Consider the following 27628-nt stretch of genomic DNA (forward strand, 5'->3'; position numbering starts at 1 on the left):
CGGCGATAAGTTTATTTTTTAAAGTGTCCAGTGAATACCTCCATCCTCTACCTTAGAAATATTGTATGGACTCAAAGAGTCCCTAGTCACCGCTCTGTTTATGCACGGGAAAACAAAATCCTTCACCGAGTCATGATGCTCCATGGGTATTTCACCATCGATTTCAAAAAACCATCCTCGTGGTCCATTCTCCTCAACATTGGCAATGTTGGGGAAATCTGAAGCACGAGCATCGTTAAGCCATTTATAATTTCCACACGGCAAAGAGTAGTGAGACATTGCCGACGGATAGAGGGAGTTCATATCTAAGAAAAATGCATCCGACTTTACACCAGTGTCTTGTCCAGTCGGATCAGTTTCAAGGATACGATCTCCTTGCAAAACACCCTCCCCTCATTGATCTCTCTACAAATAGATGCTGATCCACGTCGGTAATCAAGCCTATTTCCTCTACTGATTTTAAGAAATAAATCCATCACCAAATGAGGAGTGGAAATATAATAACCTAAATCCAAACTAAATTCCCCATAGATTTTATCCATTTTATTACATATAACGCCCCACTACGTTAGTACATCACCAGCCAACTATATTTTACAACAATCCCACCCAAATGTACACCCACCATGAGCTCAAACTCTCTTGCAAATTTATAATTGACACTGGTTCATTGACGATCGAAAAGTGAATCGTAGAACGAGGCGATGGACGGCAATTGCTCCTCAGAAAGCCTCGCGAAGGAGTTGTAGTAGTCATACGGATATATGCCCTTACACGTTAATAAATCATACATTTCACCGTCTGAAAAGTGCTGCTGCTGTTTAAGGAGGTGTTGCTTAAGGAGGGGAAAACTATTAAAATCGTCACTTTTCTGTACTTCAATGAGTTGTCTTAGGGATTTGGTGAAGAAGCTAAAGCAGTCTAAAAAACGGATCTGATTCACGTACAATTTATCGTTATCTATTATCTGCCATTTGAATTCTAAGAGCAGCAGCTTTTAAGACGACTTGGGTATGATATTATAAGAAAAAGAACCATGTACCCGTGCGCCATCTACAACTCCAACTCGTTGCAATCGTGCCAATGCTGGTAAAATAAATTTCATGTCATAACTGGAATTGTGTATATAAACAGGTAGAAACAACTGTTGGCTAACGTTTAAATTACACGATTGATGGGCCACTCCAAGAAAATTGCTCAATCCCTATACAATCGGGTGGCTCAAATGATCGTGGACGCGGACCACCCCTTTACCCCCTTTCCCCTTGCCCTCTTTCCCTCTTTCCTATTACCCTCAACAAATTCCCCCTTTCATATCCAACACTTTTTTTTCAGTTTTAATGGCCAACTCGTCCTCTGGTGATAGATTTTTTGGATAAGACGCATTTTGCAACCTTGATATCAAGTCATTGGATTTTTTAATGACTGCTGTCACGGCTGAGAGCAAACAATCCTCACCACCCAATCTATCTACTACTTGTACCAATTGCATGGAATTGCACGAGTCTCTTTGTACGTGAGTATAAGAGACTACAATTACCTCACTCTTTTTTAAAAAGATTTGAATTCAATGGATCATACACATCTATGAGAGCGGCTTCGCAGTATAAGGCCACCTTGTCACTCTTTTGGAGTGAATTTTGAAAGTTCTTAAATCACAAGATGGCCCTGTCACCGCTAACCGTTTGCACAGATTGACATCCGTGACGCTTGCAGTGCTTCATATGATTGTTTAAATTTATTTCTGACCGGAATCTAGAAAGGCATGTTGGACAATAGTAACATGTCCCATTACGTCCTTTTTTTACCCTCACTTAGAACCAAACTTATTTTTGGTATTGGAAAAAAATGTCCAATTGAATCGGGATCACTGGCTGGTTTGTAAAGAAGCCAAACCCAATGTTCCACTGCCTCAATGGATGGAGCCCTCACTGTAAATATAACCCTATTTTTTCGGTCACCCCCCTCAAATTCTGTTTGATATTGTAGCACACTAACACCAATTTTTAAATGTGCATTAGCCCGCTCAAAAATAGTTATCCCATTAAGTTTTTCTGGATATTGATCATTTAAACAATTAAAATCTACTTTAGGGAAATTTGGACTCCCATTAAGTGCATAATTCTCCAACAGTGTCTTACTAGAATTCTCCTGCAGATGCTGCCACAAGAAATGCATATTTGTGTGGTAAAGCTTTCTAATTTAGTTAATTATTAATTTAGTAAAAATATATAAGACGCAAATGTGGTAAAGCTTTCTAATTTAGTTAATTATTAATTTAGTAAAAATATATAAGACGCAAATATGAAGTTTCGAAATACCACTTTTTTATTAAGATAAGGAACATATCCTGCTAAGCTCTGTTTAACGGGAAGTTGACAAATTACCACTTCCTAGCATTTACGTGGGAAGGTGTGGTTGATAAAAATGTGTAAAAGATACATTTTATCGGAAGGGAAAATCTTATACTAACTTTATGCCGGACTGACCTCTGGTCCGTTGTTTTTAGAAATACTTTGGGACTCTGTCTTATCATTGTAAGTGTCTAAGTATCTATTTATATATTATTGCTGTTTTATTGAGACTTGTGGTCTACTTGGGACAGCCAGTCCCAGTAGACAGAATATATTTGATTATATTATATTGTAAATGAATAAAAGTATTGTATTTTAGACAAACTCTCTACGATCTATTTTTAGCCTCTCGAACATCCCCAGTCGGTACGCCTCATTAGTTCGGTCATAGCCTAAGGCACGCTACCAAAGTTTAATTACCTTAGGGCCAGTGTTTATCTCCCCTATAAAGGGAGAATAAAGGCATCTACGACAACAACCCCCAAATACCTCAAATAACGCTTCACAACAACTGGTGGCAGCGGTGGGATTTGTGGTAAAGGTTTCTAATTTAGTTAATTATTAATTTAGTAAAAATATATAAGACGTAAATATGAAGATTTGGAATACCACCTGTTTATTAAGATAAGGAACATATCCTGCTAAGCTCTGTTTAGCGGAAAATTGAGAAATTACCACTTCCTAACATTTACGTGGGAAGGTGTGGTTGATAAAAATGTATAAAAGATACATTTTATCGGAAGGGAATATCTTATACCAACTTTATGCCGGACTCACCTCTGGTCCGTTGTTTTTAGAAATACCTTGGAATTTTGTCTTATCATTGTAAGTGTCTAAGTATCTTATTATATATTATTGTTGTTTTGAGACTTGTGGTCTACTTGGGAGAGCCAGTCCCAGGAGACAGAATATATCCGATTATATTATATGTTAAATGAATAAAAGTATTGTATTTTAGACAACCTCTCTACGATCTACTTTTAGCTTCTCGAACATACCCAGTCGGTACGCCTCATTAGTTCGGTTATAGCCTAAGGCACGCTACCAAAGTTTAATTACCTTAGGGCCAGAGTTTATCTCCCCTATAAAGGGAGAATAAAGGCATCTACGACTACAACCCCCAATATACCACAAATAACACTTCACAACAACTGGTGGTCGCTAGAAAAACTGGGTCGAGAAGGCTATATAAAAATAGTAAATTGAAATAAAATGGCTTTACAAGAGAACAAAATGACTTCCCTATCAACAGTACTTGAAATTGCAAAAATTATACCAGAATACGTAGGAAATTCAGATGTAGATGAGTTTATCGAAAAATTAAAAATTTCGACAAACTAACTGAATCATTTGAAGATAAGGTCAAAAACCAATGCGTTGAAGCCATACTAAAGGAAAGCGCCTTTAAAAATTTTGAGGCCATTAAATAAAAAGAATCCAAGGACATCGGTATTCTAAACGAATATTTTAAAACAAGATTCATTGAGGCAAGCATCTCAGAGAGGCTAAGAACTGAGGTAGTCACATTTGATACCTACCTCAACTAATATCATGGAATATGCAGAAAAAATTTGTAGATCCATGTGTCTTTATAATTAGAGAAAGGTGGAAATGACGAGACAGTACAGAAAGTACAACTACATACTTTTACCCAAGGGTTGCCAAAAAAGTTATTAAGACTAATATTATCGCGGAAACCTGAAAATTTAGAGCAGGCTATAATACTAGTCGAAACAGAGGTAAAAATTAACGAGGCTATGAAAAGGTTTGATCAGATGTCAATAAATAACACAGGAGCCCAAGAAAGTAAAAAATATGAAAGGGGACAGAAAAGGATGAACTTTGAGGAGCCGAATCGTGAACCAAAAAGGCAAGAGGAAGGCCAATCCTTCCCACCATGGACTGATTTCTCCCCATTTGACGACCAATCCCATGGTATTAGATCCTTAATGACTTGGAATACCAAGTATTATGGACACCCACCTCCTCCTCCTGAGGTAAATTATAGAGCAAATGGTGGCAGGTCAAGAATATACAGAAATAGATATAGACCCCACGAGGAAGGGCAAATTATCAAGCAATATAGGAAAAGATTCAATTGCTATAATTCTGGCAAACCAAATCACTATGCGGCAGATTGCTGGCATAAAATACCCATAGAAGGCCAGACGTACATAACAAGACACCAATTCAAAACACAGGGGGGACAGAAATTTAGAAAGGCAGGGAACAAATAATACTTGGCAAACACCTAATAATATTTCTGAATTTAGGCCTAGAAGGCAAACGGTTAACGATACCCTGGGTCAAAGTAGCAGCGCAGAAGAAAACTGGGATAATCCCAGAAATTTTTGGCCAAACAGTGGGCATTTAAACGGAGAAACCAGCCTGTAGGGGTCGACAGAGCTGTTTCCTTAGAAAGACCCCTATATAGTTTAGAATGTTGTGATACAAATGCAAATAATAATAATCTACCGATTCTGCGTTGTTTTAAAATTGGCAAACCAAATCACTATGCGGTAGATTGCTGGCAATAGAATCACAATAGATTGCTGGCATAGTGTTTTCAAAATTTACCATGTTTACTAGATACAGGCGAATCTAAATCATTAATTCGAGAGGAAGTCTTCAATAGGTTTCCTCCTAGTGTCAAAAATCGAGTAAGCAAATGCCAAAATACCCTAACATCAGTGACAGGGCACAAGCTGACAATTTTGGGAGAATGTCCACTAAAATTTAGTGCAGGGGATAAAGAAATAACAGTAACCGTAATAATATGCAAGCAGCTACCATTTCCTTGTATTCTAGGAGTAGATGCCATCAGAAAATATGGGATTGTATGGGAACCCATATCCAATACAATCACAATAAACCAGGCAAATGAAAGTAATAGACAAATTTGCGCAACAATAAATAAAGAAAGTGAAGATTCGAATTAGAACCTAAAAATAAGCGGAAAAATCACAATAGAAGGGGGAACGACAGCTCAAGATCTAGCTACATTAAATGAAAAAGATGGAAAGGTTAAAACGATGGATGCCGTGATAGGGGGGTACACCATAAAAGAATACCCAATGATTTTCGTGGAAAATCAAGTTATAAAAATTTAAAAGGGTATAACATACTTAAAAATATCAAATCTAATTAATTATAAAATAAAACTGAACCAGGTAGAACTTGGATCAGTAGAAAAAATTTCAGATTCAGAAATGAAATCTCTAAGCAGTCCAGAATTAAGCACAAACTTCCCTTCTAGCCAAGAACATTTATTCTCATTAAAACCGCAACCACAAGAAGAGTATGGAATGACGAAAACGGATTTTTTGCAAGAATTTGATTTAAAACATTTACCGGAAAACGTAAGAACTAGGGTGGAAAATATTCTTTGGGATTTTAAATGGACTTTTGCAAGACACAAAGCAGATTACGGATTAACTCACTTAATCACGCACAAAATATCAACAGAGGGCCCTTCAATCAAAAAGTCACCGTATAAAACACCTTATCATTTAAAGCTATGGCTAGAAAGCCAAATAAAAGAACTGGAAGATCAGGGTATAATTAAAGAAAGCATTAGTGATTGGTGCTTTCCATTAGTGATAGTCAGAAAAAAGATAGTACCTGGAGATTATGTATAGACTTTAGAGCACTAAACGCCGCCATGGTTAAAGACGTAATGAAGCTACCAAGAATTGATTCGATTTTAGATTCCTTAGGGGGTTCAAAATATTACACTAGTTTTGATTAAATAGCAGGATATTGGCAAATTACTTTAGCTGCAGAAGCTAAACACTAGGCTACCGTAATCTAAGACGATGGGAGAACTATCACGTTTGAACGTATACCATGTGGCTTCTCATTTAGTTCAAATTGTTTTAGTTACCTAATGGATTTGGTGCTAAAAGATAACGAACCAGGAAGGAAAAAAGATACCTTGGCTTATTTAGATGATGTAATTCTGTTTAATGAAAACTTGGAAGACCATTTGGTAGGACTTGGAAAAATACTTGAAGAGTTTGAAAAAGCAGGCTTAAAATTAAAACCAGAAAAGTTAAAAATAGTGGTACCAAAATTAGTATTTCTTGGACACCTGATAAACCAAGGTACTATTTCACCAAATCCAGAAAAATTTACAGTCATAGAAAATTTACAGCCTCCTAAAGATCAAAAAGCTGCAGATCAGTTTGTGGTTTGTTAAGCTATTTCAGACGATATATTAAAAATTATGCCACAATAGCACAACCTTTGACGAACCTTTTAAAGAAATCAGTTAAATTCGAATGTCCAAAGGAAGCAAAACTAGCACTAAATGAAATAAAGAGGCAATTATTACTGGCACCAATACAAAAACTGCCAGATTTGTCACAAGACTTCTGTTTGCAAACAGATGCTTCGGGGTACGGTATAGAGGCCATATTATTAAACATTAATTCTGAAGGAGTAAAATCAATAGTTCATTACGCCAGTAGGTCACTGACGGAAGCAAAAAAAAAACTACTCGACAGTTGAAAGAGAGGGTTTATCAGTTGTAGTATTTACAGAATATTTTCGACAATTTTTACTTGGAAAAAAATTTATTTTACGGGTAGACCAAAAATCATTAGTTTGGATACATACGATGCAAAATACTACAGCCCGGCTGACACTGTGGATACTACGTCTGCAAGCATATTCATATACTCCAATATATATAAAGGGCCATACAAATATTTTACCACACTATTTATCACGAAATCCGGATAAGAAAGAAAATGTGATAGCAACTATCCAGAACGAACTAGAAGGGGTAGAAATACTGTCTGATGAAAATATTTCAAAGTATCAAAATAAAGACGATTTTTGTTTAGCAATGAAATCCTTTTTATCAAAAGGAACGGAACTGCCAGAGCACTTTAAACATTTTTTAAAGGACATAGATAATTTTGATTTGGACAAAAGTAAAAATCTTCTAGTAAGATACCATAGACCATCGCAAGAATATAGAAAAAAAACTTAAAAATTTTTCCAGTTATTCCAATATCTCTTGAAGGAGAAGTTTTGCAGATTGCCCATGCAAGAATTGGTTGTCACATCGGAAAAGCAAAAATCATGGAGAGACTAAAAGAGAATTTTTGTTGTCCAAATATGTGCTCAAAAGTAAAAGCTTTAATACAAAGCTACCAAGAGTGCACCCAAACAAAAGTCGCCATCAAAGACCCCTAGGGCTGAATTAGGTAAATACCCCAACCCTTCAGGGGTAGGAAATATAATGTCAGCAGACTTGTTGAGATCAGGGGGAAGTTAACCTGTTAACTGGAAAGGAAACAGGTGTTTACTCACTACAGTCATCCATTGTAATTCATATTTTTACGCTTTTCCAATTAGAGATGAAAAGACAAAAACCATTGTGAAAGTTGTGGTAAATCGCCTATTTTTGAACACTGGGTTTTCCCTAGAGTTTTACTTAGCGACAATGGGCCATGTTTTAGAGCCAAATTATTAGACGAAATTACAGAATATCTGGGGGTTAGACCATGGTTTACCTCGTCTTACCTTGCAGCAGCTAATGTGAAGGTTGAACGTAAGCATAGGGAATTAGATTACATGATGGGAATACATGCAAGAGTGGAAAATAAAAATTGGGATGACCCTTTACCATTTGTAGTCTTTCCAATAAATACGGCTTTTTCACGTTCCTTAAGACAAACGCCATTTTTTTGCAACATATTAGAGATCCCAGAATTTGTTTAAATAAAATACAAAATGACAGAATATATTACAACTTAGACCAATATAAGCAAGAGATGGTAATGCAAATGAAAAAAGCTATGGAACAAGTTAAAGACAATCTGGAAGATGCGAAAACAGAACAAAAAGAAAAATAAGACAGAACAAGCAAAAATAAAACGAGTTACGGTCTAGGAGATATGGTTTAAGTTTACAAAACGAATCTGGAAGGAACAAAAAAGTTAAAACCAAAATGAGATGGACCGTATAGGATTATAAAAATTCTACCAAACAACTTAACATATGTTCTAAAGCATCAAAATAAGGAAAAGGAAGAAATAGTGCACCATAATAGAATGAAAAAGGGATATTTTTCAAAACCGTGGAAAACAGAGCCTATACTTTCAGAAGAAGAAATAGAAAAAACGATCTCACCAGTATATATCAGAAGACCATATGAATTTTATGACATTTTTAACGACCACAACAGTTGGGAAAAGTGGAAGGAATATTTAGCCCAGTCTTGGCTGCAAACTTTCCACAACAAACAAGAGAAAAAAGGAAATGTTCAATATTTATCGGATGCTAGTGATGAAAGCGACAGAGATGAGCCTCAAACACAACCTACTGGTTTAAGACATAATAAACCAGAGGTTAAATCCAAAGAGGAAGAAAAATTGGAAGAAACCAAAGAATTATCTGATTTTCATACGCTAGACTCACCTACAACCGTAGCACAAAAATGGCTTTTGGAAGAAGCGTCATCTACCAGACACAAGCTAACAGAAGGTAACACCGAAAATTCTTTAAAAGAAATTGGTATATCTAAAACTGGACCATCGTTAAGAAAACCTTCTTTGAGAGAAAAATTATGGAAAACAGTAGAGAAACCAAAGGGGCAGCAAGAAGTTCCTTTGCCAGCAGCACAAGTCGCTAAAACACTTATAAAAAAGGCCAAACATCGAGAGAAACAACGATTAAAAAGATTTGACGAGGCAACAAAACAGCACTCGGACTGAGTGCCTTGTAAGCCGTACTATAGAAAGCACTATCAAACTTGAAAAAATTATAAGGAAAAAAAGCAAAAATTTAGGGTCCGGAACTCGGAGCAGGAAACGGAAGAAGGCAAAACAGGCGCAGCCCCGAGCAGATTAATATTTGAATAAAACAATAATAACAAAAAAAATGATAAATAAAAAACAAACGAGTATAACAGCAACTAAAGAAATGTCTAGATTTTCTTTTTAATCGGTACATACATAACATTAAGTTTCCTTCAAATATATATCTCCAGTAAAAATTACGAACGTCATATTCCAACACCAAATTATTATTTCTGATCGGAGGCGACATCATAGGTTCCTGCAAAAAATTTTTTTTCCAATACGACATAAGACTTCAGGAGCGGTGAAATGTCAAGATTTGACAGAACGAATTAGGCTTCGTTTCATAGAAAAAGAAAATAAGTAAGGTCACGTAAGTTTTAAATGATTGAAGTAAATCTGACTAAATTATGCATATTTAGAATCAGCATTAAAATATGATTCTTTTGATAGGTATATCGAAAAAAATTATTTTTTCCTTTCGGGGGGGATAAATTAAAAAAAAAAAAAAAAAAAAAAAAAAAACGAAGGAGGTTAGTCTACTGAAATAGGGTCATTGGAAGCTAGCAAATTTGGAGTGAGCTCAATCACTGCTGGTCTCTCGTTGTTAAGTACATACAATGCATCTACTGACCTTTGAATCTTTGAGGTGACACTTTCAGTCGAATTTGAAAAAAAAAATAGTTTTAGAGAAATTTTAAAATAATTATAATGGGAAAGACGTCTAGAGTTTACATGAATCGCGAGATGTACAAGCTAGCTTTAATCTTGTTATAAATAGTAGAATATATAATATATTAAACACTTACCAATAAGGAAGATATGTATAAACAAGAAGTCTTAGATAAAAATGGGTCACAATTTAAAAAGTATAGCACAATGTAAAACAAAGTTTTCTCGGCTAAATTTAATCTGATATATTAAATTAATTCACAACAAGCCGTTAACAGGAATAACAGAGCGAGAACATTGCAGGGGAAAAACACCGATGACAGAAAAGCATTTGAAAACAAAAAAAAATTCTAAGATCTTTGTCTTTTGGGGGATTCCACCAAGCATACCAAATACAGATCAGAAAAAAAGGTCAAACTTTGGAGGAGGTTTGAGATGAGTGCTTGGCAGATCTGCTAGACCATGGCAAATGGCATGGTCTAGTGCATCTGCCAATGCACTAGACCCATACTCTTGTAGAACAGAGTAATATTCAAAATATCACAAAAGAGACAAACTACACTCAATGACTGGATAAAACAAAAGCACAAATGAAACTGAGGAAAATTCCAGACACAAATAATATATTAAAAAAATTATAGGGAAACCGCAAAAAGATAAACCCTATCTCTAAGCAACTTTTGGCTCGACATAGGCACAAATTTTTGGTAAAATACCACAGACATGGAATATATGTCTGCGACGAAAACCACGCAATTTTGTGGGAAACAGGATATCGAAAACATACATTTTTATGAATAAATAGGAACTAGAAATTTCGGGGAAAAACTTACTTAAAAATATTCAAAAAAAAATTAGCTGAAAAACTACAGTACTTTTCTAACACAAAAAAAAAAACTTAAAAAAAAAGACATATTTTACTGAAAAAGCAGAAAAGACTTGAAAAAAACCCTTAGGCTTAATTAGAATATTGAATCAAAAAAAAGAAGTGTTCAATTGGAAAATATAACAATATAAAACTAAAAGGAAAATGAACTGGATTGAAAGAAAGGCACATAATTGCTTTCAGAAATTGAAGTGAAACCTAAGACAGGCCACTAAAAGTGGGGAAGTTAAAGTGAAAATAGTCATTGTCACTTGTATGTCAAAAACAGAATTACTGTGTGCTATGAAGGCCAGGTATTTTCTGCAGAAGGGCCACTTTTTCTGAAAAAGAGAATAGCCCAAGAAAAAAATTTTAGCCACAAATTATTAAAATTAATTATTTGGTGTGCAGGTTCATAATAGTCTTTTTAGCTGTAGCTGATGACAAGAGAACTTAGAAACGTTATAGGAGCTACCAGAAGTCAACCCTGGTAAGCAAACCTTCAGGGTACAGGCACAAATCAATTGGTAGTGCCAAAACAGGTAAAAAGACGAATAGCTAAAATTTTTAGCTTATCGTATATAAGCTGTAAATAAAAGCCTTAAACCAAAAAGACATTAAAGCTGAAAAAAAAGAGAGATTACAGACAAAAACTTTATAAAACTGTCTAAAGTACCTAGAAATTCGAAAAGAATTGAAAAGCTTAAAAATCTGAATAGACAAACAGGCTTATAAGATAATGACAGTTAATGACACAAGTGGGTTCGAAATGGAACCAAAATTTTAAAACAAAATATATATAGTTGTATATGGGAAAAGTTATATGGTTGTAACAAAAGTAATTGAGAAAATATATACTATTATAAATATATTTCGGAAACCTTTTAGAAACAGAGAATTATAGTTAAAAAAAAAATATTATAGAAATGTAAATAGAAAAGTTATGTCATATAAAATATTGCCAAGCCCTTATATAGAGACTAATACAGTTATTAATTATAGTGCATAAATCTATTTTTTTGGAGTTGCGTTTTTTTTTTAAATATTTTTATTTCAGTTTTGAGTTATAATATAAAATTATTTACGGACATATTTAAAATTTGTAAAACCAATAAATATTTCAGTGATTAAATAAATTATGAAAGTACATAATTATTATTTGTTTTTAATAATTAAGTTATGTATCAACATAACTTTTCTTAATATATATATATATATATATACATATATATATATATATCCTAAACTATCCATGTAAATAGAGTGAATTAAATGTTGAGTATTTGTATATTTTTTTTTTTTTATATCACGCAAGAAGTATTCTACATTAATACTTCATAAACAATTGACAAAACAATAATTGGAATTAATTCCAATGTTCATCTATACCGTGTATTAATTTTTTTAATGCTGTAAGATTTAAACAGTAGTTAAACATCCTATCTAGTTTTGCGACTCAAATACTTGTGTAAGTTATTACACAATGTTTATTTATATATATGCTGTTTGAATTTACTTAAAATTTTAACTAGTGATGTAATGTTGTATGTAAATGTTTGACCTCGAGTCAAAGTATTAATATTTTTTTTTTGTAATATAAACAGTTAAGTATTAAGATTTAAATGAAGGATCTACAAAGAAACACACCCTTTCGATTTAAGTTATATATTATTTTTGGAGTAATTAAAAGCGCAAAAAGTAATTAAAAGAATTAAACTGTAAAAAATTGATTTTTTCTTTCTACTATATATGTAAAATGTTATACTTTATATGTATATTAATGGGAATATTTATTTTAGATACAGCCTTAGCTGATATTTTTTTTGGAAATCAAATTTTTCATAGACATCTTTTTGGATCCATTTCTCAATCATTTCTTTGACGCATTTTTGGAAAGTAGCAAATTTCAAAGCCAGTTCAATTATATCCTAATACTATCAAAATCAAACCATACTTGATCAACTGATATTTTGGAAACTATAGCAGTACTACAGACTTTACTACAAATTCATCGAAAGTGAGATAAAAACAGAACTTGATTTAGGCCTAGAAAATGTGCTACATAGCCAAATGGCTTATGTTATTGAAATATGTGAAAATCCTTTATGCTGAAAAAAATATATGTGAAAATTTAAAATCAATAATGTTATATGTAATTTACCCAAGGCATTTCTAAAACAAAAAAAGATAAACGGTATATCAACCATATCACACAGATAAATTAAATTATTAATGGGAATTAAATTTAAACTAAAAAAAAATTCATAAAACTTTTCTAATATAAATCTAATTTAAGCAAAACCACTAATATTATGTATAAGCTGCTTGGGGTCAAGTAAAACAGAAGATGCATATGAAGAGGGTAAAAGAGCAATTGTCAGTCCTAGAGACAGAGAAAAAGAGAAACAAGGATAAATTTCAAATTGAAATCCTTCAACAAAGAAAAAGGAGCATGGCCAATATTGGACCAGAATCATAACCCTAAGGAAACCCATTGAGGGTAGATGCACATAATGACCCAAAGATGGCAGCATAATAGCTTTAGACGAAATTAAGTTGTTTTAAAAGTAAAATATTGAGAATTGGGACAATTGTTCTTTAAATGGGAAGTATTGTGGTAAAGCTTTCTAATTTAGTTAATTATTAATTTAGTAAAAATATATAAGACGCAAATGTGGTAAAGCTTTCTAATTTAGTTAATTATTAATTTAGTAAAAATATACAAGACGCAAATATGAAGTTTTGAAATACCACCTTTTTATTAAGATAAGGAACATATCCTGCTAAGCTCTGTTTAACGGGAAGTTGACAAATTACCACTTCCTAGCATTTACGTGGGAAGGTGTGGTTGATAAAAATGTGTAAAAGATACATTTTATCGGAAGGGAATATCTTATACTAACTTTATGCCGGACTGACCTCTGCTCCGTTGTTTTTAGAAATACCTTGGAATTTTTTCTTATCATTGTAAGTGTCTAAGTATCTTATTATATATTATTGTTCTTCTTGAGACTTGTGGTCTACTCGGGAGAGCCAGTCCCAGTAGACAGAATATATCCGATTATATTAACTGGTGAATGAATAAAAGTATTGCATTTTAGACAACCTTTCTACGATCTACTTTTAGCCTCTCGAACATCCCCAGTCGGTACGCCTCATTAGTTCGGTTATAGCCTAAGGCACGCTACCAAAGTTTAATTACCTTAGGGCCAGAGTTTATCTCCCCTATAAAGGGAGAATAAAGGCATCTACGACTACAACCCCCCAAATACCACAAATAACACTTCACAACATTTGAAGCATTGAAGCCCTGTATAGAAACGAAATCGTTGTATACCATTAAACCGCTTTAAATCGTCATTATATTTTGCCACCACCGCCCCACTCCCGCGGCCTCCCCTTAAAATAAAATTCTTTTTAAATTTACCCACATTAATATCCAAACTCCCAATAAATAAAACCACCGACCCGTACCCAGCTCAGTATAGTTTTCCAATTTTGTTACTATATTATCAACCCATTCCATAAAAACACCCTCAAAATTATTCAGGTCCGGATGAAGTGGTAGCATTTCAGTAGGTAAATAACGCTCATACACCTCATCCGCCTTTTCATTGAAATAAATTATTTTTTTTGTGATGGCAGCCTTAATTCCATCCCTCCCATCCCTCACCCGAATCACTCTTTCAAGAAGGGCTCGAATCTTTCCCACATTGAAGTGTACTATGTCCACCGGAGCCCTTAAGATGCTACCTGATGTTGGTAAATTAATTGGGTCCTCTAACTCAGCCCTATAAACATACACATTGTGCAAGGCAGAGTCAACTAAATTAAAATCGGGCATGACAGAGGGCGTTACGAGGATTTCATTTCCTCCATCAATTTGCTCAATGATGGGGATGTTACGTGCTGTCGAATCCCCCAACTCACTCAACAAACCCCCGAGTGTATCAGGACTGAGATGATCAGTCCATTCGAGGTTTGCTGGTTGAGCCATACCCCCTGTAGATGTACTTGGTACATGCATGTTGAGTGTGGCAGTTGACCAGTTGACAGTTGGCTGGTGTATGATGGGTCCGGGGGGTTGTGTCATCTTGTTGTGAGAGTTGGATGTGGGAATTGACCAGTTGACAGATGGCTGGTGTATGATGGGTCCGGATGGTTGTGGCATATTGTTGTGGATGCTGGATGTGACAGCTGGATAGTTGGCTATTGGGCGGTTTACGGTTAATGTTGATTGTATTAATGGATTCGACCTACGACCATTTTGTATAACCGTCGATCAGTTTGAACTGACTACTGAAGTCGCTTCACCCCTTCTTATCTTATTAATTGGTGGGGGGAGCTCTGGAAAATAATAAAAAAAAATTTTTTTTTAATGAAAAAAATATTTAAAGAGAACCATCAGTCCTCATCAATAGTATGCACAAGAATAAGTTTTTTAAAATTTAAATTAAAAGTGTCATTCTATTTTTCTGATATGATTTAGAGATGTAAAAAAAAGGTTGAAAAAAAAAGTTAAAAAAAAAACTGTCAGAAAAAAAATTTAAAAATAAAAAAATGTCAGAAAAAAAAATCTCAAAAAAAAAATAAAAAAAAAACTGTCATAAAAAAAATGGTTACTACAAACATTATTTTTCTAATAGTAAAAGTCGCAACACATATCTATATCATTCCCATTTTGAAGTTGGAAAATATTAAATTTGAATTTCATGTGTTTTAACTGTGTCTCATGACATTCTAAGAGATGAAAAAAAAGTTGAAAAAAAGTTAAAAAAAAAAATTGGTCACTACAAACATTATTTTTCTAATAGTAAAAGTCGCGACACATATCTATATCATTCCTATTTTGAAGTTGCAAAATATTAAATGTGAATTTTTTGTTTTAAGTGTATTTCATGACATTCTAAGAGATGTAAAAAAAGTTAAAAAAGTTAAAAAGAAGTTAAAAAAAGTTAAAAAAAAGTAAAAAAAGTTAAAAACAAGTTAAAAAAAAAATATTGGGGGGGGGATTGGAGGGAGGGGATGGAGGGAGAGGTTGGAGGGAGGGGGGTGGATGATTTTGGCACTTCGGGTCGGTGGGGAACGAATGTGGGGCCGGTGGGGAACGAATGTGGGGAACTTTGGGCCGGAATAATAAATAGGTATGATTTAACTCATGTGCTAAGCTCACAAGCCATTTAAATACAGTGTTTACATACTTTTTTTTTGTTTTGATATTGCTCTTTACCCACCTCTGAAGATCCAAGTTCAAAAAATATTTAACAATCTGTTAACTATAATAGGGTCTGTATAAATTTTAGTAGAATTAATTTCTTTACCCACTATGAATACAAAAGAATAATTTACTTCTTACGTGTAGCTTTCGTCAATATTCCTTTTATTTGAATGCATCATTATATTTCAAATGTCAACTCTGAACTGAGAAGATTACAAGTTGTCAGAGTTTTTATATCCGTATTCAAGGTCAAACATAAGTCAATCACATCTAACAATTAAAAGGTAGCAGACAGATAGGAAGTTACTATAATATAAAGGAATCATCACGCACTTTGAACACAGATCAACACGAATTTTCACGGTAGTTTAATTCCGGTCATTACACTGTCTGCTTGTATGGTGGTACTGTCTTGTTGTAAGCATTGTAGCTATATGGGAGACACCCCGCTCTCAATCGTTATAGCTATATGGGTACCACCACCGTCTCTATCATTGTATCAATACTACTAAAAATGCAAAATAGTTAAAGTTTAATCATAAAATATTAGGTGCATCAAAGTAGCTGTGAGAAATATAGATTATTGATGTGTTTCGTTTTCTACCTGTCACTAATAAAGCTTAAATTTTTTCTGTTATTGTTCTGTTGACAAAATCGTCAAAGATAACTAAATTTTGACACTTGGAATCTAGGTCATCTATATCATTGATATCACTTTTATCATCACTCGCAACCAAAAGATTCCTGTCAGTTTTTTCTTCCAACACATTCATATTAGACATTAAATCTTTATATTTATCTTCTTCAGGATCTTTAGCATACAGATAAATGTTTTGAAAGTATAAGTAATCCTAAATCAAGTTCAAGAGTAAATTGGTATTACCACATCCACAGTTTCCACAAATCAATAGTCGATACGGCCATTGAGGTGCTAGCAGATGTTTATTGTTAAAACGATCTTTGTTTTTTTTTCACATTCATATACTTTAATAGGTGCTTTTCCATCCATTTACTTCGTAAAAATTTTTATTAAGTGAAATTAAACTATGAAGCTTATAGCTTAGGTTTGAAGCTAATAGCTTTGAAGCTTGTAGTTTTGAGGCTTATAGTTTTGAAGCTTATAGCTTTGAAGCTTATAGCTTTGAAACTTATAGCTCATAGCTTTGAAACTTATAACTTTTAGCTTTGAAGCCTATAGCTTATTTTTAAAGCTTATAGATTAGCCATAATTATGAAGCTTAACTTTAACTAGCTTAACTGTAATAACTTAATTAGTATAATAATACTGAAACTAGCCTATAGCTTCAAGGGATCAAATCCCCAGGGTACTGTGCTTACTTTATTTTCAAAAACTTTCTTTTACTGTCATTGTTTTTTTTTTTATTTTGAGCTTTTTTAGAGCCTTTTTATTTTGTACTTCTAAGAATATTCTATGTTCGTTTGCTGTTAAAATATGCTGAGTTTCTCATAAGCTTTCCGCTTTTCCGAATCATACATCTTTATAATTTTTTAATTTTATTTTTTCTTTAACGATATTCGTTTTGATACCGTTCAGTTTTTTCTTTGCTTTGGTTTAATCGTCACCCTCTTTTAAATAAGCGTATACTTTAGATCTTAAACCTACAACTTCTGACACTATTGTTACCGATAAACCATGCTTCAGGTGACTCAGTAAATGCTAGTATTCTATGTACTTTTTTTCAATAGTAGTCCATGCTGTAAGTAAAATTCTAAATTATGATAATACACAACATAATTTATATTTTTATGTAAAGTTGTACTTAATTTATATTGAAAATGTTCAGAAGCTAGTGGTAAATCTTAATGTAAATTGTGTAACTCTTCGATATTCTAAATCAACTTCGTAAATAGCACCTATATTATCCTTATTCATCTTTGACTGAACGTAATCTCTTAATTGTTGGTAATAGTCTGAGGTGTTGTTTTCTTTTAAATGGTTGGGTCTATTAATATATTGAAACTCTTTTTCAGGTAAATTTTGAGACATTGCCCAACCGTATAAGTTATTAAAATCTAAATACATTAAATAATTTGAAGGTTTTGTTTTATCAAAGGTTTTCATATATTCATTACAGCTTTAACATATCTTTTCATACACTGAGATAAACCTTCTCTAATTTCTTTTTCAATAAAGGTATACTTATCTTCATCAGAAATTAACTTTAGCTTTTGAGAAAAACTTCCCATGTTAGTCCTGGTGCTGAAAAGAAGTGCAGTGGATCTAGTTTATAATTATTTAAACTTACATTTATAAAATTTTCAGCGAAATCTGATTAAATTAAAACACCGCTTATTAGATATAATTTAGTATAATCTAAGAGTGTTTTACATTAAAAAAAAATTCCAAATAGATTTACTCTTTTATGATCTTCTTCGGAAATATTGTTCCCTGTTAAACTAGAATAAAACTTGTCAATAGAAGAAAATTTTGTATCGTTTATTTTTTCATGGCTATCAATATATTTGTAGGAAAAAATCTCTTTTTTATTATTTCTTTATATTCTTCTGTATTTTCAAATACATCACAAGTATACTTAAAATTATTTCCTAAACAATCGCTATTCGTGTGGTAAAGTACGGGTTTCACCACTTATTGGTGCGAAAATGGTGTTACACCACTTACTGGAGGGGAAAACCCCTGTTGGCACCAAATATTGTAATGGGATGCCCGCGCTTACCAAATCGGTTCTGTAAATATAGGGCATGTTAATACACAATTTACAATATACCCTGCCCCAGGGTATGATAACGTGGTCGAACGGCCAGATGGCCAAACTCTAAGGCCAAGGGCACCCAACCCAGGTCACCTCTAAAATCTCTAGCTATCCCCTTGGAAGGGAAACGGACCCCCCTTTAGATATGAGAATTGACGGTATATCTCGCAACTCTCTATACTACCAGTAATATATCCTCATCCCTTCTCCAGGCTGCCGGCTCTACCTAGGCAAATCAAAAAGGTCAAAAATATAAAAGAAAGATTTCTTATCTGTATTCACAACCACGTATTTTTGGTATTTTAGCTAGGCACAGCCCATCTAATTTTTTATTTTTTGCCACCGCAGACTGAATCCTCAAATTTTGTCTCTTTTCTGCATTTCTCTTTTCACTCTACTTTTCTCAATTTTGTCATATGCGCAAAATAATCAATCATCGATAAATATGAATTGGACTAATTTTCAACCATCTTTGACTGCATTTCTTTATTGTAGTTCCGCTTTGCATCTTTTTTCTCTCTTATAGTTTTTATTTACTTTTACCGCAGAAACGAATATTTCGTTTTTTCGACAGGGTGGTCCAGCCTCCAAATTTGTTTTGTGGGCCGGTCCACCTCCTCCAGTAGTCAACGAAGTTGTATATTTTCCTTATATTCACGGTGCTCTCTTTTGGCCACTTCTTTTCTTTCTTTCCTTGCTTTGTCTCTTTCATTTCTATATTTTTCTTTTTTTTTATCTCCCTTCGCTTTTCGCTCTCTGGCTTTTCTTTCAGCCTCTATACGTTCTTGTCTTTCCTCCTCTATTTCCTCTTATACTATTCTATGTAACGTGGAGGTGTATACTTTTTCTGCTCTTGAGTTTTTTTTAATTTATTAACATATTCTTTCCAATAGCTTACAATTATACTTTATTCAAATTTTTATTTACCTCTTCATAGGCTTGTGTCTCTTCTTCCGTACCTCCTCATGCTCTTCGTAAGCGATAACTTTCTTTCGCGTACAGGGGCAAGTCAAATTATATTTAATTCCTAGATTCCGAATACGCTCTTCAGGTTTACCGATATATTTTCTATATAGCTTATTTTCCCTTAGCAAACGCAATTCTTGAGAAATTAGTGAAACGCAATTCTTCAACTCTTTCAACAATCTCGTCATAACTTTGCATTTTCTCTGCAATGACCATATTGGCTTTTTCAAAAGATGCCCATTTTATCTGAAATTTTGCGTTATATTGATAGGCTAATTTCGTAACAATTTCTATATCGCTATCTTTCCTATATATCTTTCCTACTATTTTATGTAGAAATCTATTCAGTATCCGGTCAAACAATAACCGGACTCCAACATTCTCTTATCCGTTCTCATCATGTAATACTTTCTAATACGGATAGATTCCCCCTCTGTAAGTCAAAAACTCGATTAATTAGCCGTTATTTAATTTTATTATTATATAACTATTCCCGCAAAAAACATTCGATTTTTTTAATTTCCTCTAATTTTTTTCTAAATTTTCTCTAATTTCCGTTTAGGCTCAGCCCAAACCTTAATGAAAGAAGGGATGAAAGGGGGTTATAACCTTTCTCCTGCACTGCTTCTCCATTAGCTTGTTACTTTTGCAACTCATTAGCTGTGCAATATTCTGATTCATATTTTTTTTTATTATTGTCTAACTAGGCACAGCCCATTTAGATCTTCGTAATTCTGTATTCTTTTTTCTTCGCGTTTTTTTATATATAATCACAATAGGCTAATATGTAGGCTAAATTAAATCGTCTCTTTAAAAACTCGGAATTCTTTTACTATCAGGTTTACCGATAGGACCTTTCTTAATGCCACCAGTATTCGGGTTGTAAGGTTGACTACGGGTGTCACCACTTATTGGTGCAAAAATGGTGCTACACCACTTCCTGGAGGGGAAAGCCCCTGGTGGCAACACATATTATAATGGGATGCCCGCACTTACCACAACGGTTCTGTAAAGATAGGGTATGTTAATACCCAATTTAAAATATACCCTGCCCCAGGGCATGATGACGTGGTCGAACGGTCAGACGGGCAAACTCTAAGGCCAAGGGTACCCAACCCGGGTCACTAATAAAATCTATAGCTATCTCCTTGGAGGGGAAACGGACCCACCTGTAGAAGTGATAATTGACGGTATATCTCGCAACTCTATCCCTAATACCAGTAATATAACCTCAGCCTTTCTGTGGGCTGCCTGCCCTACCTAGGCCAATCAAAAAGGTCAAAGATATAAAGAGAGATTTCTTATCTTTATTCACAACCACATATATATCAGAACTAAAAAACGGAACTAAAGATAAGAACTCTTACAATTAACGAATACACTTTGAGACGCATCTTTGCGCGTGCACCTCTGACCAAAGGCGATGAATGGCGGAATCAAATTAAACTCCCAGCATAATTTGAAGCTTTTCGGGCTTTAAATTTAAGCTGTATGAGTCATCGCTCACCTGGCATTTTCAGACATTAGCTAATTAATGGATTTCTTCAGACGTCTCATAATAAAAGCCTGTCCCGTGGTTTAGATATTGAAATTGCAGATAAATTTATAGAAAGGGTATTTTTCTGAAACAAAAGGGGCCAAAGGTCTCAACAATTGCAATTTACTTTACATTCACATTTAGCTAAATTTTCAGAAACCCTATATAACAATGAAGCCATAAAACGGAGTGAATCTATGAAACGCATTTCGTATTTAGTTTCAGTAACAGTTATTGTTTTATAAAACGATATAAAACTCTCTTCTGCATCAAAAATACCATTATCAGGTACTAATTCTATAAGAAATAAATGAGAGTCATATTTTTAGAGATTATGCATTAAAATAGGGATATGTTTAGGGATTCTAAAGTTTTTATTACGTTCTGCGTGAGTAAACCCACGTATGTTACCAGTCATATGATCGTGATTAATTAAGAAACTTTCCGAAAAAAAAGTTTTTCAGAGAAAAGTAAAGGCCATTTTAAACTTAATCTCAGCAGATACAAATACCTGTTAAGATTCAAACTAAAAAAGACCAGAAATTACTATTAAAGAATAAATGAAACCGAAAATGATAAGAAATTGAATAAACAATAATAGCAAATAACATACAACAAGTAGTAACATAAATGTTTAAATATATCTTAAAGCGAATAATACTTAGATTGAATATGTAAATTAAGCTTAAAACGAAAAAATATTATTTTGCTATTGAAGTATAAATGAAACTTAAGACAAACAGAAATTAAATAAACAATCAATGCAACCAAACATAGAATAGATATTAATTTAAATGAATAAATAAATCTTAAAACGAATTAAACTTAAATTGAATATGCAAATCAAACTTGAAAGGAAAAAAAATTACTACAAACAAGAGTTTGGATTTTGCCTCCTTGTCTCACTGAAAAAGTCTAAGACCTACTGCGTCATTGGCGCTATTGCCTCATTAAGGCTCTATGACTTTTAGGGGTGTTTCCCCCTATTTTTGAAATCAGACAATTTTTCTCAGGCACGTAACTTTTGACGGATTGAACTAAACTTAATGAAACTTATACATTTGATATCAGGAAAAAATCCAATTCTTTTGATATATCTATTGGTATCAAAATTCTGTTTATTTGAGTTTCGGTTACTATTGAGTCATGTCGCTCCTTACTTTCAGTTCGTTACCACAAACTGTTTGAAAAGTTTCAATTTTTAAAAAATTCCTTATTTCAAAATTAAACTAAAAAAAATCAAATGCTTATAAAAGTGTCAAAACTGGTAACAAAGTAACAATATAAAAGTGAAAAAATGGGTTTTTGTCAACCTCGGAGTTATTATTATCTGATGTTTGAGCTGTTTTTAACAAAATATATATCTCAAAATTTTTATCGGATGGGTTTGAGGAAAAAAGGGCGCGGGAGGGGGCTAATTGCCTTTCGGTCTCTTTTGACTCTTTAAAAGTGAACTAGAACTTTCTATTTTCAATCAAATGAGCCCTCTCTGAGGTTTATAGAGCACCCCTTCTATAAGAACCATATACACCCCAGAGTAAAAATTTCAACCCCTGTCCCTGAGCCCTGGGGGTTGTGTCGATTCCGGAGTTTTAATATCTGATGTTTGAACTATTTTTAACAAAATGGTCACCTCAAATTTTTATCTGATGGGATTCAATAAACCCAAAGGCGTGGATGGCGGGAGGGGTCAGATGCCCTCCAAACTTTTTTTAGTCTGAAAAAATGAGCTATAACTTTTAATTTCTATTCAAATGAGCCATCTCTGAAGTTTATACGAACAACCCTCTGATAAGAACCATATACGGCCCCAGGTCATAGCTTACAATACCTGCCCCCCGGGCCCTAGGGGTTGTGTCAACACTGGAGCTTTTGTTATCTGACCTTTTTACTGATTTAAAAAAATGGCTATCTCAAAATTTGTATCGGATGGGTTTGGGGAAAAAGGGCGTAGGGGGGCTAGGGGCACTCTGATCTCTTTTGGATTTTTAAAATTGAACTAAAACTTTCAATTCCCATTCAAATCAGCCCTCTCAGAAGTTTACCCGAGCATCCCTTTCATAAGAACCATATTTGCCCCCAGGGCATAACTTGCAACGCCTGCTCCCGGGTCTTGGGTGATTGTGTCAACACCGATGTTTTTTTATATGACTTTTGAACTATTTTTAACAAAATGGCTATCTCAAATTGTTTATCTGATGCATGCGGGGGAAAAGGGGCGTCGGGGGATAGTTGCCCTCTGATCTTTTTTGACTCTTAAAAGCTAAACTAGAACTTTCAATTTCCAATCAATTGAGCCCTCTCTGAAATTTATACGAGCATCCATTCCACAACAGCTGTATATGCCCCCAGGTATAATTTAAAACGCATACCCCGGGCTCTGAAGGATTGTGTCAACCCGGAGTTTTCGTTATATGATCTTTGAACCATTTAGAACTAAAAGGCTCCCTCAAAGTTCTTATTGGATAGGTTTGATAAAAATAGGGAGTGGAGAGGGGCGGGGGGGGGGGGGGCTAGTTGCCCTGCGATCTCTTTTGACTCTTAAAAAGAGAACGAGGACTTTCAATTTCCAATCATATGAGCCCTCTCCAAAATTTATAGGAGCATCCTTTCCATAAGAACTATATGTGCCCCCAGGACATTATTTACAACGCCTGACTCCAGGCCCTGGGGGGTTATGTCGACCCCGGAGTTTTCATTATATGATCTTTGAACAATTTAAAAAAAAAATGGCTCTCTCAAAATTTGTATCAGATGGATTTGGGGAAAAAAGGTATGGAGGGGGGAGGCTAGTTGCCCTCCGATATCTTTTGACTCTTTAAACGTGAACTAGAACTTTCAATTTCCAATCAAATGAGCCCTCTCTGAAGTTTATACGAGCATACCCTCCATAAGAACCATATATGCCCCCAGAGCAATAATTACAACGCCTGGTCCGGGCCCTGGGGGCCCGGAGCAGGTGACACAGGAGTTATTCTTATCTGACCTTTGAATTATTTTTAACGAAATGGCCATACGTAAAGGAGTTTTGTTATATGATCTTTGAAATATTTTTAACAAAATGGCTACCTAAAAATTTTTATCAGCTGTATTTGGGGAAAGAGGGCTTAGGGGGGGGGGAACTAGTTGCACCCCAATCACTTTTGACTCTTAAAAAGGGCACCACAACTCTCGATCTCCAATCGAATGAGCCCCCTTTGAAGTTTATACGACGACCCTTTCTATATGAAGTGCCTCTGGGAAAAAAAATAAATTGGAGTGTTGGGGGGAGGCTAACTGCCATCCGATCACTTTTGACTCTTAAAAAACAAATTACAACTTTCATTTTCCAATCAAATGAGTCCTCTATGAAGTTGATACGATCCTCCCTCCCATAACAACCATATATATCCCCAGGGCATAACTTACAACGTCTCTCCTCAGGCCTTGGGGGCTGTCTCGACACCGGAGTTTTTGTTATCTGAACTTTGAACTTTTTTTAACAAAATATCCATCTAAAAAATTTTGTCTGATGCATTAGGGAGTGGAGGGGGAGGGGGTATTTGTCCTCTGATATCATTTGACTTTTAAAAAGTGAACAGGAACTTTCAATTTCCAATCAAATGAGCCCTCTCATAAGTTTATATGGGCATTCCTTCCATAAGAACTTTATATGCCCCCAGAGCATCACATACAACACCTGCCTCGGCCCTGGGGGGTTGCGTCGACACAAAAGTTTTTCTTATCTGACTTTTGAAGTATTTTTAATAAAATGGCTATTTTAAGAATTTTATCGGATGGGCTTGGGAAAAAAGGGTATTAGGGGGGGGTGCTAGCTGCCCTTGGATATCTTTTAACTCTTAAAAGATGAATTAGAACTTTCAATTCCAATCAAATGAGCCCTCTCTGAAGTTTATACGAGCACCCCTTTAATAAGAACCATATACGCCCCCAGGACAACACTTACAACACCTACCACGCAGGCCCTCGGGGGCTGTGTTGACACAGGAGTTTTGTTATCTAATTTTTGATCAATTTTAAAACAAACTGGCTATCTCAAAATTTGTAGCGGATGAGTTTGTGAAAAAAGGGAGTGGGGGAGGGCTAGTTGCCCTTAAATCTCTTGACTCTTAAAAAGTGAACTAGAACTTTCAATATCCAATCAAATGAACCCTCTATGAAGTTTATACGAGCAACAATTTCATACAAACCAAACATGCCTTTAGGGCATAACTTAGAACGCCTTCCTCCGGGCCCAGGGGGCTGCATTTACACCGGAGTTTTCTTATCTGACCTTTGAACTATTTTTAACAAAATTTATATCTCAAAATTTACATCAGATGAGAAGGCGTGGCGGGGGAGGGGTCTAGTTGCCCTCGGATCTCTTTTGACTATTAAAAAGTGAGCTCGAACTTGTAATTTCCAATCAAATGAGCCCCTCTGCAGTTTATAGGAGCATCCCTTTCACAAGAACCATATATGCCCCAGTGCAAAACCTACAACGCCTGCCCCCTTGCCCACTGGGGTTTTGTTGACACCTGAGTTTTTGTATCTCACTTTTGAACAATTTTTAACCTAATGGCTATCTCAAGATTTTTCAAATGAATTTGGAGAAAAAAGGGACGTGGGGGGCTAGTTGCCCTCCAATCTCTTTTGACTATCAAAAACTGAACTAAAACTTTAAATACCCAATAAAATGAGCCCTCTCTGAAGTTTTTAAGAGCATACTTCCATAAGAACCATATATTTCCCTAAGGCATAACTTACAACGATTGCCCTCGGGCCCTGGGGGCCTTATTCGATCTTGGAGTTTTCGTTATATGGTTTTTGAACCGTTTTACAAAAATGTCTATCTCAAAGTTCTTATCGGATGGGTTTGAGGGAAAAAGGGCCTAGAGGAGGGGGGGGGCTCAGTTCCCTCCACTCTCTTTTGACTCTTAAAAAGTGAACTAGGAGTTCCAACTTCCGATCAAATGAGCCCTCTTTGAAGTCTATGCGAGCATCCCTTCCATAAGAACCATATATGCTCCAAGGGCATAACTAACAACGCCTGCCCCCGGGCCTTGGGGGGTTGTGTCGACACCGGATTTTTCTAATAGGAATTCCAACCAAATAGCTATCTCAAAATTTTTATCGGATGCATTCGGGAAAAAAAGGGCATGGGGTGGGGGGGGGTGTAGTTGCCCTCCAATCTCTTTTGACTCTCAAAATCTGAACTAGAACTTGCAATATCCAATCCATCTCTAAAATTATTACGAGCATCCCTTCCATAAGAACCATATATTCCCTCAGGGCAAAACTTACAACGCCCTTCCTCAGGCCCTGGGGGGCTGTATAATAACAAAACCCCGGAGGTTTTGTTATATGGTCTTTGAACTATGTTAAAAAAAAGGCTATCTCAAAGTTTTTGTCGGAGGCATTTGGGAAAAAATGGCGTGGGGCTGGTTACCCTCCGATATCTTTTGACATTTAAAAACTGAACTAGAACTTTCACTTTCCAATCAAATGAGCCATATCTGAAGTTTATACGACCATTCCTTCCATAAGAACCATATATGCCCCCACTGCAAAACTTATAACCCTTGCCCTGATGAGTGTGGGGGGAATGCCCTGCTCAAAGATATAATTTCCAGAACTTTCAACTACGTAGAATAAAATGGATTTATCAAATTATGACTGGATATGTTTGGGGAAATGGTGGGCGTGGAAGGGTTGTTAGTTGCCCTCCAATCACTTTCTACTATTAGAAAGGGCACTAGCCATTTGAATTTCCAATCGAATGCGTCCTTTCTGAAGTTTCTACGACAAAGCTTTCTATAAAAACCTTTTATCTCCCTAGGGCATAACTTACAACCCCTGTCCTGAGGACTGTGGGGGGAGTGCCCCCCTCAAAAACATAATTTCTATCTGGGAATCAACAATGTACAACAAAATGGCTATCTCAAAATTTTGGTTGGATGTGTTTGGGGAAATAGTGGGTGTGGAAGGGGTGTTAGTTGCCTTCCAATCACTTTTGACCCTTAAAAAGGGCACTACAACTCTGGATTTCCATTCGAATCAGCCCCTTTGAAGTTTATACGATGACCCCTTCCATATGAAGTGCCTCTTGGAAAGAATAATAATAATAATAAAACATTGGAGCCATATGGCCTTTACTATAGACAACGCTATAGCGTTGCCTCTGATCTAAATGAAAATTATTATCTACTGTTTCCTGTTCACAAATATGACAGCTTTTATTAGTTGCATTATTCCATTACTCTTTTACTTGTTCTTTTTTATAGCCATGTTCTCTCTGTTTATTTCCATACTCAATGGCTATTTCTTCAAACACTTTTGTTATGGTAGTTACGAAATGCCCACTAGCGTGTTCACCAAAGTTCATAATATTTATAAATTATTGTACCAAAAGGACAAAGTACTTGGAATCCATAAGAAAATGGCCTTTGCTCTTCTAATTTAAGTGTTCTTTTACCTTACTTTTGATTGAACT

Source organism: Artemia sp. Qi Xiang Cuo, chromosome 4 (genome assembly GCF_049724085.1).
Source record: "Artemia sp. Qi Xiang Cuo chromosome 4, ASM4972408v1, whole genome shotgun sequence".
NCBI lineage: Eukaryota > Metazoa > Arthropoda > Branchiopoda > Anostraca > Artemiidae > Artemia > Artemia sp. Qi Xiang Cuo.